General features: G+C 39.4%; 1 non-coding gene across 1 annotated transcript; it reads right to left on the minus strand.

Annotated features, from left to right (window-relative positions):
* Positions 1-1,981: 1,981 nt before the first annotated feature.
* Positions 1,982-2,088, minus strand: LOC127116239 (small nucleolar RNA R71). Its single transcript, XR_007801205.1, has one exon. It is a non-coding gene; the product is annotated as a small nucleolar RNA R71 (small nucleolar RNA).
* Positions 2,089-13,892: the final 11,804 nt, after the last annotated feature.

Consider the following 13,892-nt stretch of genomic DNA (forward strand, 5'->3'; position numbering starts at 1 on the left):
TCCATCTTTTTACTTGCTTATAAATAGAAACTCGAAATCACTTTTACAATCATCCAAACTTAGAGCAGAGGCAAACTCAGAGCAACTTTGTGTCACTTAGGCATATATTCAGTTTTATAAAGTGGTAATCGCTTCGCATTGGAGTGTTACCACAATTGTGTAATCAATTCTGTGATAGAGTCTGTAATCGAGTTTGGAGCACTTTGGAAGGAAGTTAATCCTGCCGCCATTTTCATTTCCGCTTTGTAATTTATTCAACCCTCCGATTGGAGCAGGTTTTCATTACTTGTCTTTATCTTATTTATTTTCCGCACTCGCTTTACTTTGTTTATTTTCCCGCACTCGCTTTACTTTGTTTATTTTCCCGCACTCGCTTTACTTTATTTATTTCCTCGCACTCGCTTTACTTTTATTTATTTTCTCGCACTCGCTTTACTTTATTTATTTCCTCGCACTCACTTTACTTTTATTTATTTCCTCGCACTCGCTTTACTTTATTTATTTCCTCGCACTCGCTTTACTTTATTTATTTCCTCGCACTCGCTTTACTTTTATTTATTTCCTCGCACTCGCTTTAAATTATTTACTTTCCGCACTCGCACTACTTTTATTCATTTTAATGCACTTTTACTTTACCATATCTAGCTAAATTTATAAGGTTAGAATGTAAGGATCATAATTGAACCAGTAATCCGTACAATTGTTTGTAGAAACACTTAAGGGTTATTTTAACTTTCAACTTAAGTTTTCCCGCACTTCAATTCCGTTGGGTAAGATCGAAAGCCGTCCAACGTCTATTTAAACTTAATTGTTTTTAACTATTTCAAAAACAGCGAAAGCGCTTTGTTTAGTTCATTAGGAGATTTTAACATTAAGAAGAAAAGAGATTTTAAAACTATTTTTGGACACGTTTATAAGTTTAGAGTCTGGTTCGTGAGAACCTCTTTTGGTTAAGAAATCCAGGTTATAATACTTTTCAACTTAGTCAAGATACTATATTTCTTAATCATAGGTTTACTACTCTAACACAATGCGCTCCTTTTTATAAGTGACAATAAGAGGGTTTGATTAGGGAGTACAACTCGGTTCTGAATACGTGAAAGCGACAGTTCCTGTTAAATTAGTTCTTTTCAAAGTAGGAAACACTGCCCATAAGTAGCTCAAATAGCAAGTACTTGGATTATCAATTGATTATGTGAATTACATTCGACCCTGTCTTTATTAATTAAATTTATTTCAACAATTTACTTTTTCATTGCATACTCCAAAAACACCTATTTTGATTGCCTTTGATAAACACCATAACAATAGATAACGATAGATTGACACTTGGTCTCTGTGGATTCGACAATCTTTTATATTACTCTGACGCGTTCGTATACTTGCGAAAAACACAGCATCAAGTTTTTGGCGCCGTTGCCGGGGACCAATTTCGTCAAATTTCATTTTTCTGTTGTTATATCGTTTAGACTTAGGCTTTTCCCGCCGGTCAATGCGAAGAACTCGCAGCACCGGAAGTTTAAGCTTAGTATACCCTCTGGCGGAACCTGAACGTTACGCTCGCACACATTTATTCTTTCATAGAATTAAGAGAGCTATGGCCGAAGATCAAAACCAAAGACCTCTTAAGGACTTCGCTCAACCATCTAATGAAGAACCTAGTTCTAGTATAGTAAACCCAACCATCCCAGCTAATAATTTTGAACTTAAACCATCCCTGTTGCAACTAGTGCAACAGAGACAATTCGCGGGTCTCGCTACTGAGAACCCAAACCAACATTTAAAAATATTTCTTCAAATAGCAGACACTTTTAAAACCAATGGAGCTTCTCCTGAGGCAATACGTTTAAGATTATTTCCTTTTTCCCTCAGAGATAAAGCCCTATCATGGTTAGATTCCCTTCCACCCAATTCCATTACGACTTGGGATAACCTTAGAAGAGTATTTCTTGCTAGATATTTTCCCCTGAGTAAGAACTTCGTTCTTCGAAACCATATAACTAGATTTACCCAGAACCAAGGAGAATCGTTGTTCGAAGCTTGGGAGAGATATAAAGAGTTGTTACGAGCAAGCCCACATCATGGTTTAGAAAATTGGTTAATCATTCAAACCATCTATAATGGACTTCATTACAACACAAAGATGACCATCGACGCTGCCGCAGGCGGTGCTTTGATGAACAAACCTTATCCTGAAGCTAGTGCCCTCATCGAAGATATGGCTCAAAACCATCAATCATGGGGAGTCGAACGAGCGACAGTTGAGAAGAAGGAAGCCCAAGGAAGAGTGCATGAACTAAGCTCTATAGACATGATGCAAGCTAAATTGGATGCATTAGCCCTTAAAGTCGAGCATATGTGCATAAACCCGAATACTGTAGCCGCAGTTTCGTTGGATTGTGAGATATGTGGAACCAAAGGACACCAATCTGCAGAATGCAGTCTATTAAACGAAACCCACTCTGAGCAAGTGAACTACACCCAAGGGAACCCATATTCGAATACCTATAACTCTGGATGGAGGAATCACCCGAACTTCTCCTATAAAAACAATAACCCTATTCAAAATAATGCACCTCCGAGACCTAGTTATCAAGCCCCAAGATCAAATCAACCTATGCAACCTGTGCCACCAAAGCCGAGCCTTGAGAAAATTATGGAAAATTTTATCACCGCTCAAACCCAATAAAACAAGGAGTTCATGAACCAAAACATTCATGTTAACGAATTGATTACTCAGTTAGGAACCAAGGTTGACCAAATAGTTACTCATACCAAGATGCTTGAAACCCAGATCTCTCAGGTAGCTTTAAACCAAGCCCCCCAGACTACACCTGGAGGACAATTCCCTGGACAACCTCAACAAAATCCGAGAGGACAAGCCAATGCCATTACCCTACGAAGTGGGAATGCTTATGATGAGCCACCAAACCCAAGATTGAGTGAACCCAAAACTTCTAAGGAATGTACCAAACCCATGGACGAAGTAAAGGAACCAGAGGAATCTGAAAACCAGAAAGGTCGAGAAAAAGGAGAAGAACCTAAAGATAAAACTTACGTACCATCCCCGCCATATAAACCACCTATACCATATCCGCAAAGACTCAAACAAACCCAGATCAATAAACAGTATCAAACATTTATTAAAGTTATAGAAAAACTTCATGTAGAAATCCCTTTCACAGAAGCCATCACCCAAATACCTTCTTATGCAAAGTTTCTCAAAGACATCCTTACCAACAAACGTAGACTTGATGATCCGAAGCCTTTGGAATGTAATGCTATTTCCGAGGATAAATTAGCAAAGAAAGACAAAGATCCTGGAAATTTCTCCATTCCTTGCCTTTTGGGTAATCATGCCATCAAAAAAGCTTTTCTAGACTTAAGAGCTAGTGTGAGCCTAATGCCCTTAGCAGTTTGTGAGAGGTTAAACTTAGGAGAATTACAACCCACTAAGATGTTACTTCAGTTAGCCGATAGATCTGTTAAGTATCCGATAGGCATTTTAGAAGATGTTCCTGTTAGGATAGGTCAGTTATTTATCCCTACTGATTTTGTTGTCATGGACATCAAAGAGGACAATGATATACCAATCCTTCTAGGTAGACCATTCTTATCGACTGCAGGAGCCATAATAGATGTCAAGAAAGGAAAGTTGACATTTGAGGTAGGTGACGAGAAAATAGAATTTATACTTTCGAAATTTCTTATGGCACCTGTGATGGGAGACTCGTGTTATGCCTTAGATATCATTGATGAATGTGTTAGAGAATTAGAACAAAAAGAAATTATAAAAACAATCAAGTTACCATCAACTCTCATAAGGGAAGATGATGACTTTAAGAAACCCTACATCGATGATAACCTTTACGAATGTTTATCCCTTACCCCAGATCCTATGCCATGCCCTAAGAAACCAACCTTAGAACTTAAGGAACTGCCTAAGAACCTGAGATACGAGTTCCTCGATGAAAAGATGAACCGTCCAGTTATAGTTAGTGCTACCTTGAGCCAAGAGGAAACGAACCAACTTTTAGACGTTTTACGAAGATATCCCTCAGCCTTAGGATGTAATATCTCTGACCTGAAAGGTATAAGCCCATCCGTATGCATGCATCGGATTTCGCTCGAAGAAGATTCAAAACCCTCTAGGGAACATCAGAGAAGAATAAACCCTATAATGAGTGATGTTGTTAAAAAGGAAGTTCTTAAGTTACTTGAGGCAGGTATCATCTACCAGATCTCGGATAGTAAGTGGGTGAGCCTTGTACATGTAGTACCTAAAAAGGGAGGCATCACAGTCGTGCAAAACGATAAAGGCGAACATGTAGCAAAACGTTTAGAAGGAGGATGGCAGATGTGTATAGATTATAGAAAATTAAATAAAGCAACTAGGAAGGATCATTTCCCTTTACCATTTATAGACCAGATGTTGGAGCGTCTAGCCAGACACTCTTACTTCTGCTATCTAGATGGATACTCTGGATTCTTCCAAATACCTATCCACCCCGAAGATCAAGAAAAAACTACCTTTACATGCCATTATGGAACTTTTGCCTACAGACGAATATCGTTCGGCCTCTGTAATGCCCCAGCTACTTTCCAACGCTGCATGATGTCAATCTTTGCAGATTACCTAGATGGTATCATGGAAGTGTTTATGGATGATTTCTCGGTTTGCGGATTTGATTTCCACAATTGTCTTGCTAACCTTGAGAAAATCCTGGAGAGATGCGTGGAGGTGAACCTCGTGCTAAATTGGGAAAAATGTCATTTCATGGTAACCGAAGGAATAGTCTTAGGACATATAGTTTCAGAAAAAGGTATAGAGGTAGATAAAGCTAAAATAGAAGTTATAGAAAACCTAAAACCCCCAAAAACCATCAGAGAAGTCCGAAGCTTTCTTGGACACGCTGGATTCTACCGACATTTCATTAAAGACTTCTCCAAAATAACTAAACCTTTAACTGGACTTTTAATGAAAGATGTTGAATTCATTTTCGATGAAAAATGTAATGACGCATTTAATCTTTTAAAGCAAGCATTAGTATCTGCACCCATTTTGAAACCACCTGATTGGTCGGAACCTTTTGAGATAATGTGCGATGCTAGTGATTACGCAGTTGGAGCCGTTCTAGGACAAAGGAAAGATAAAAAATTACATGCCATTTATTATGCCAGTAGAACCCTAGATGCTGCCCAACTTAACTATGCAACAATTGAAAAAGAATTACTCGCTGTAGTTTTCGCTATAGACAAATTTAGATCTTATCTAGTAGGAGCAAAAATTATAGTTTACACCGATCATGCTGCCATTCATTACCTATTAAGTAAAAAAGATGCCAAGCCCAAATTACTCCAATGGATTCTATTACTACAAGAGTTTGATTTAGACATAAGAGATAAAAAAGGCACTGAAAATGTAGTAGCCGATCACCTTTCTAGGCTAGAACATCTAAAACCTGAACTAGTACCCATAAATGATGACTTCGCCTATGATAGACTGATCGCTAGAGTAGAAACCATTGAAGATAATAACCTAGATCCTTATGAGCACCCCCAAAATTCTTTAGCAATAAGTAACGTACCCTGGTATGCAGATTTCGTTAATTACCTAGCTGCTGATATAGTACCCCCTGATCTTGATTACCACCGCAAGAAGAAATTCTTCCACGATGTGAGAAACTTCTATTGGGACGAACCGCTCCCTTTCAAAAGGGGTAAAGATGGCATTTTTCGCCGTTGCGTTCCAGAAGAAGAGGTAAATAATATTATCGAGCATTGTCATTCTGCACCTTATGGTGGACATGCGAGCACCTCTAAGACATACGCCAAGATTCTTCAAGCTGGCCTATTCTGGCCTACCATGTGGCGCAATGTCTATGCTTGCATTGTCAAGTGTGATAGATGCCAACGCACTGGAAACATTTCAAGGCGTGATGAAATGCCTCTAAGAAACATTCAGGAAGTAGAACTCTTTGACGTATGGGGTATAGATTTCATGGGACCTTTTCCACCATCCTTAGGAAACAGGTATATCTTAGTAGCTGTAGACTATGTGTCTAAGTGGATTGAAGCTATAGCTGCACCCACAAACGACACTAGGGTAGTAATCAAACTATTTAAAAACTATATATTCCCTAGATTTGGAACACCACGTTTAGTCATAAGCGATGGAGGATCACACTTTATATCGAGAATATTTGACAAACTTTTAAGAAAATATGGAGTTAGGCATAGAGTAGCAACACCATACCATCCACAGACTAGTGGCCAAGTAGAAGTATCTAATAGGGAGATAAAACAAATCCTAGAGAAAACTATTTTTATTTCTAGGAGAGACTGGTCTCAGAAGCTTCAAGAAGAATTATGGGCCTACAGAACCGCTTTCAAAACCCCTATAGGAACTACTCCTTATCAACTAGTTTATGGAAAATCCTGTCACTTACCTTTCGAATTAGAGCATAAGGCCTATTGGGCTATTAAAACTTTGAATTTTTAGACTACCTAGCCGCTGGAGAAAAGCGTACCCTAGACATTCATAAATTAGAAGAACTTAGGCAATCTGCCTACGAGAATGCAAAAATATATAAAGAGAGGACAAAAGCCTATCACGACAAAAGAATAGTAAAGAAAAACTTCAATATAGGCGACCTTGTTCTCCTTTTTAACTTTATGTTACGACTCTTCCCTGGAAATCTACGTTCAAGATGGACTGGTCCTTTTGAAGTATCCAAAATTCTGAGATCCGGAGCCGTAGAAATCAAGAACGATACCTGTAGTCCATTCATTGTAAATGGACAAAGACTGAAGCTCTACGAAGGAGGAGACATTCCAGCCTACTACTCGAGCCACACCCTGATTGATCCACCGATTCCTAATACTACAGGTGTATAAGTTCTAATCGTCAAGCTATTGACGTTAAACAAGCGCTGCGTGGGAGGCAACCCATGGTTTTTCTTTCATTTTACTTTTTCGCATTTATTTATTTTTATTTTATTTTATCATATTTTGCATTGAGACTAAGATTTGAATGGTTTGTATTTTCAGGATCACTTTCTTAACTTTTACAGGATGCAGGATTTCGATGACATGCACGTGGCCTATAGAGATAATGCCCAGAGGGAGCGCTACATTGCTTTGTATCAGCGCCCTATGGCACCCACACGTTATCCTGATCAGCAGTGTATGGAGGCACTGGGTATCGAGCCGAGTATCCGATTCCTTAGCCACCAGCTTCACTGGGATGAGTTTGCTGATGACTTGAGTAACACATATAGGAACCTGACTTTGGAGTTCCTGAGTTCATTCGACTATGACCCATATTCTGGACCAGATGGGTATGCTGCTTTCAGGCTTTTCAGAGTTGAGTACTCCTTCAGCCAGAAAGAGTTTGGCGACTTATTGGGTCTCCAGATCACTCCTGATGCTATCCCGGAGACACCTATGGGATATTTCCTGGGTAAGGAGGTTGAGAAGTTTTGGAGTGATATATCGGGTGGCGGAAGCCAGGATCCATCTATACAGCTGTCTCATGTCATACATAACCCCGCCTTCAGATACTTTCAGATGATATTAGCATATTCCTTCCTGGGAAGGCCGGATGCAGAGACACTACTGAGTGAAGAGGAGATCTTCCTGTTATTTTGTGCATCCCAGTCTCGCCCAGTCTCATGTGGGAACTTCTTGTTATACAGTCTCAGCGGTATCTCCAGATCTACCGAAGGAGTCATCCATGTTGGCGGAATCATCACGCTGATTGTTGTCGCTTTAGGTCTGTCTCGAAAGCTGTTACATCTTCGGACCTACTGTGGGTACACTACCATGGACATCGATTTCTGTTTGACCAGAGGATTGATGAGGAGAGCCTCTTTCCACCCATGTCAGTTCCGACTGCTAGTCGACAGCGAGGTTATTCACTATTTCACACTGCCAGATCCTATGATGACCAATGTGCATGATCCAGCGAATTGGAGTTATGCTCTTGAGGGCCAGGGAGAGACAGTCGAGGAACCGAGATCACCACCCGCTGCTGAATACATGCCTACACCACCATCTCCGAGAATCACTGTTTTCTCTAATAATCTTTCATTGCAGACACCCGACATCCGCACTCAGATTGCTGAGTGTCGTAGAGAGATCGCAGCGCTTAGACAGGAGGTGGCAGACCTCACTTTACAGATGGGAGTGTCTGATCTCACCCATGCTACTGAAGCCGACTGTCTATATCAGGAGATCGTAGAGCTCAAGCAAGAAGTAGCCATGCTCTGTGGTTCCTCTCAGGAAGATGACATCCCCACTATATGATCTCACTATTTAATCTTATTTTATCTCCTTTTTTATATTTCTCGTATTTACATAACTCATCTTATATTATCGCATTTGGAATATTATATAAACTACATCTATACATTGATATTTCTACTTTTATCTATATATGTCTTATTTTTCATTTTATTTGCATTTTTTATTTTTCAGTTATTTATTTATTTATTAGTCTAATATTTAATTTTTGTTTCATTTTTATTTTTGTTTTTACCTTTATAAAATTATGCAAGTCAAAGATAATAGGAAAATCACAAGACAAATGCTATCCGGACCCCTCAAAGCCAAAAGACAAGAGAAGCCCAAGCCAAAGGACCAAAATCCGGCCCAGCCAGATTTTGCCTTGTGGCGCCCGCCATAGACCCTGTGGCGCCCGCCACAGCGTCTGTAAAAGGTCGGGGCAGAACCCCTTTTCTTCACCATTTTTACAACTTACAACCTTCCAAACCCATTTTTCACCTTGGAAAAACATCCTTGAACCCACAAAAAGCTCATACTTTTCTAACCACCACACCACACAAATCATTATTCCAATTTTCATTTTCGATTTCATCCGTCGGATTTTGTTAAAATCCAACCTTTTCACAAACCACTTCATCTTCTTCATCACTTCTCAAGAGCTTTCAAATGGAGTTTAATGGATTCATTCTTCGAGGAGGGAAACCGGGGGATAGACAAAGAAAAATTATTGAACGGTTGCAAAATCGGGAAATCCTCCCGACAAGGTATGTTGACGAAAATTGTCTCTACACTTTAGGTATCTATCATAGCATATTTCATTTATTAGATAATTTAGGTTTGCATAATTTCTTTTCCAATAAAGAATCTACCTATGAGCGGTTGACAATTGAATTTTTGAGTTCCTTAATTTATATTGTCAATCCTAACACTGCTAGCACAGTTGGTACTGTCAAATTTAGAATGTTTGCTGTTGAATACCAATTCAGTACCGACGAACTAGCCAGCTTGTTAGGAATCCCTCATGGGGACGGTGCTATTTGTGAGGCCCCTTTGGATTCCGAATGGTCTGTTGAGGTATTTTCCTTCTGGGAGCGTTTATCAAACACTTCCATAAACTCTTTTGAAGGAGTTCTTGCCTCAACTATCCATAACCCGACCATCCGAGTTTTTAGATATCTGTTGGCATGCACTTTTTTTGGCCGGGAAAATCCAAATAAGGTTAATGCTAGAGAGCTTCTATTTTTACAAGGAAGCCTCACAAATAGACGTATTAATTCGGTCCCGTTCATGCTTGCTCATATGACTTTAACTTTGAATAAAGCGGGACCGATTTCTTTTGGTGGATTGATTACATCTATTGCTCTGGCACTTAACCTGAACAATGAGATGGCTACCCTAGACCCCCTACCTCCTCGCACAATTAACCTAAAATTTTTAAGAGACATGAAACTGTTCCGTTCGAGGAGAGACGGAGGCTATATGCTTATGGTTCATGGTGTAGCCATCCCATCTGTTGTTTTATCGTGCTCTAGACGTACAGATGTACGAGATAAAAGGAATTGGACCTACACTTTAGATGCCCCACCTGTTTTGGGTCCTCTTCCTCCTAACATTCCTGATGAGGCGGGACATGACACTGATGATGAATATGATCGGAGAGAGAGATCTCCCGTACCCCATGTGTTCCCCCATCATCCTTCACCACCACACACCGCACCATCTTCTTCTTCTTCAGGTACCACTTCTGGCTTCTATATTACAGAGGAGATGTGGCGTGACCACATGGCTAGAGAGCAAAGGCGTGACGACCTACTCTCTACCATCCAGCAACAACTGGCGAATAACATGAGCTTCATGCAAGAGTCGCAGCGGAGGACAGACAGGTCCTACGACACTGTTCTACAGTCCCTGCAAACGATCACAGATTCACAAGCCCGTCAGCAACACTACCACCAGAGACACATGGCACTCATTGAAACCACTCAAGGTTCCATTATAGGTAACCTTCGAGAGGTGAGGACTGCTCAGGATGCCCTGCAGGCGAGGATGGATCAGAGAGACCATCGTCGTACCCGATCCCGTCGTCCACCTCAGGATGGCGAGGGAACTAGTGGTCAGCAATAAGTTGTCAGGTAACTCTTCCCTTATCTTATTTCGAAACATTAGGGACAATGTTCGATTTAAGTGTGGGAGGAGACTCTATCGTCTTTTCTTTATTGCTTTTCTCGTTTTTCCTTTATCGTTTTTCTTTGTTGTTTTTAGATAGTTTATTTATTGTTATTTCCTTTTAGTTATTTATTTTGCTTTTTAGTATAATGCATGAGTCTGACGAGTCACCAAATATAGTATATCTTTAGTACCATCCTACCTCCCCATACCTTTAGCCCCACAAAAAAAAAATTGCAAAAGAAAATAGTGTTATTCCGAGAGTTTTCAGGTTTTAAAGACATGTTGTGAGTAAGGATGCGGTGACTTGGGAGAACTTTGCGAAACATCAGTATTATTTTAGCACCATAGACTTCGTAAATATAGGAACCATTCCCTAAACCCCATATACCATGGCCTTAATCATCATTTCTGTATAAGTCCTCAGTAGTTTATCTCAGCAATCAGCTCCGGCCTACGCATCCTCTACGTAGGGGACCGATGCAAATAAGTGAATGATCCAGAAAAACAAAAAAACTAAAATAAAGCAAAAAAAAAAGGCAACTCCGGTATAGGTGACCCTCACAAAGTCATTTAAACCAAAGAATTGTAAAAAAATTGCTACAAAAAGAAAAAGAAAAAGAAAAGCTAACCCACTGTTAGTTGGTTCAGAGGTATCTGGCACTGAACTCGGTAGGGCGGATTACGATCCGATCCCCCACAACTACAGTTGGGTCCAATAAAAGGGTTTACACATGTTTATGTGCCAGAAACCCCATGCTCAATTCATAATCACTAACAGGCCACTCTACTACGAAGCATGTACGAATAACGGGCTTAATGTGATTGCGCCTGAATGAAAAGGACACAAAAAGAGATGAAGAGGCAGGCCTAGGTATTGTGGGATAATATGGGTTGGTTAATATATGAATGAAGTTTATGTCCATATTTGCGGATTAGTGTCATCATGATACCCTTAGTTCACTCAGTTAGTACCTATCACTGCATCCCGACTTGAACTTGGAATTTTTACCTGAAGCACTCGTTTACACAAATTTTCTTTTATGAGCTTTTTAATGTTTTGCTTGAGGACAAGCAAAGGTTTAAGTGTGGGAGAGTTTGATAACACTGAAATTTACCGTATTTTCGACTCCGATTTCACATGCATTCTAGTTGTTTTATTATCATTTTGTTGTGTTATTGCTATGTTTTTCTTTGTTTTCAGGTTTTTACTTTAAACGGAGCCCCGAACGAGAAAATGAGCGAAAAAGAGCCAAAAACCCTAAAAATCAGCATTTTGTACTTGTGGCCTACCTCATGGCGAGCGCCACAGACCCTGCCATGACGTGTCCAAGCTCAACTTCCCTCAACTCCCACGTTCCCCACTACCTCCACTAAGGCGCCTCATCTTGGCCTTGTGGCGGGCGCCATAGCCTTGTGGTGGGCGCCACATGAGGAAAATAGTTTGCCTCCCATTTTCAAGTTGAAGGGCATCCTTGTCATTTCCATATTTTTACTTGCTTATAAATAGAAACTCAAAATCACTTTTACAATCATCCAAACTTAGAGCAGAGGCAAACTCAGAGCAACTTTGTTTCACTTAGGCATATATTCAGTTTTATAAAGTGGTAATCGCTTCGCATTGGAGTGTTACCACAATTGTGTAATCAAGTCTGTGATAGAGTCTGTAATCGAGTTTGGAGCACTTTGGAAGGAAGTTAATCCTGCCGCCATTTTCATTTCCGCTTTGCAATTTATTCAACCCTCCGATTGGAGCAGGTTTTTATTACTTGTCTTTATCTTATTTATTTTCCGCACTCGCTTTACTTTGTTTATTTTCCCGCACTCGCTTTACTTTGTTTATTTTCCCGCACTCGCTTTACTTTATTTATTTCCTCGCACTCGCTTTACTTTTATTTATTTTCTCGCACTCGCTTTACTTTATTTATTTCCTCGCACTCGCTTTACTTTATTTATTTCCTCGCACTCGCTTTACTTTATTTATTTCCTCGCACTCGCTTTACTTTTATTTATTTCCTCGCACTCGCTTTAAATTATTTACTTTCCGCACTCGCACTACTTTTATTCATTTTAATGCACTTTTACTTTACCATGTCTAGCTAAATTTATAAGGTTAGAATGTAAGGATCATAATTGAACCAGTAATCCGTACAATTGTTTGTAGAAACACTTAAGGGCTATTTTAACTTTCAACTTAAGTTTTCCCGCACTTCAATTTCGTTGGGTAAGATCGAAAGCCGTCCAACATCTATTTAAACTTAATTGTTTTTAACTATTTCAAAAACAGCGAAAGCGCTTTGTTTAGTTCATTAGGAGATTTTAACATTAAGAAGAAAAGAGATTTTAAAACTATTTTCGGACGCGTTTATAAGTTTAGAGTCTGGTTCGTGAGAACCTCTTTTGGTTAAGAAATCCAGGTTATAATACTTTTCAACTCAGTCAAGATACTATATTTCTTAATCATAGGTTTACTACTCTAACGCAATGCGCGCCTTTTTATAAGTGACAATAAGAGGGTTTGATTAGGGAGTACAACTCGGTTCTGAATACGCGAAAGCGACAGTTCCTGTTAAATTAGTTCTTTTCAAAGTAGGAAACACTGCCCATAAGTAGCTCAAATAGCAAGTACTTGGATTATCAATTGATTATGTGAATTACATTCGACCCTGTCTTTATTAATTAAATTTATTTCAACACTTTACTTTTTCATTGCATACTCCAAAAACACCTATTTTGATTGCCTTTGATAAACACCATAACAATAGATAACGATAGATTGACACTTGGTCTCTGTGGATTCGACAATCTTTTATATTACTCTGACGCGTTCGTATACTTGCGAAAGCACAACATCACCAGCATCATTGGGCCTAGTGATGTCAAATGAGTTTTTCTTGACATTAGACTTTGACCTCACATCCATCCTCTTCAGGATTTTGTTGAATTGTCTTCCAAGTAACGCTAAATCATTTGCCATATCTTCATCAGTATCTTGACTACTTTCTTCCTTTTTATCTTTAGTGTTTGACACAAAGGCTATGCTTTTGACTTTCTTTTCAGATCCATCGCTCATTCCTAACTTGAATGTTTGGAGGGATCCAATTAGCTCATCCACTCTCATCTTGCAAATATCTTGAGATTCTTCTATGGCTGTTATTTTCATGGCAAATCTCTTGGGAAATGATCTGAGAATTTTCCTCACAAGTTGTTCATCTGACATCTTTTTGCCCTGGGCTCCTGAGGCATTAGCAATTTCAAGGATATTCATATGGAAGTCATGAATACTTTCATCTTATTTCATCCTCAAATTCTCAAACTTAGTAGTAAGCAACTGCAATCTAGACATCTTCACTCTAGAGGTACCTTCATGAGTGGTTTTGAGAATATTCCAAGCATCTTTAGCCACCTCACAATTGTTCACCAGTCTGAAGATTTTCTTA

The sequence above is a fragment of the Lathyrus oleraceus genome, chromosome 1 (assembly GCF_024323335.1).
Source record: "Lathyrus oleraceus cultivar Zhongwan6 chromosome 1, CAAS_Psat_ZW6_1.0, whole genome shotgun sequence".
Taxonomy (NCBI): domain Eukaryota; kingdom Viridiplantae; phylum Streptophyta; class Magnoliopsida; order Fabales; family Fabaceae; genus Lathyrus; species Lathyrus oleraceus.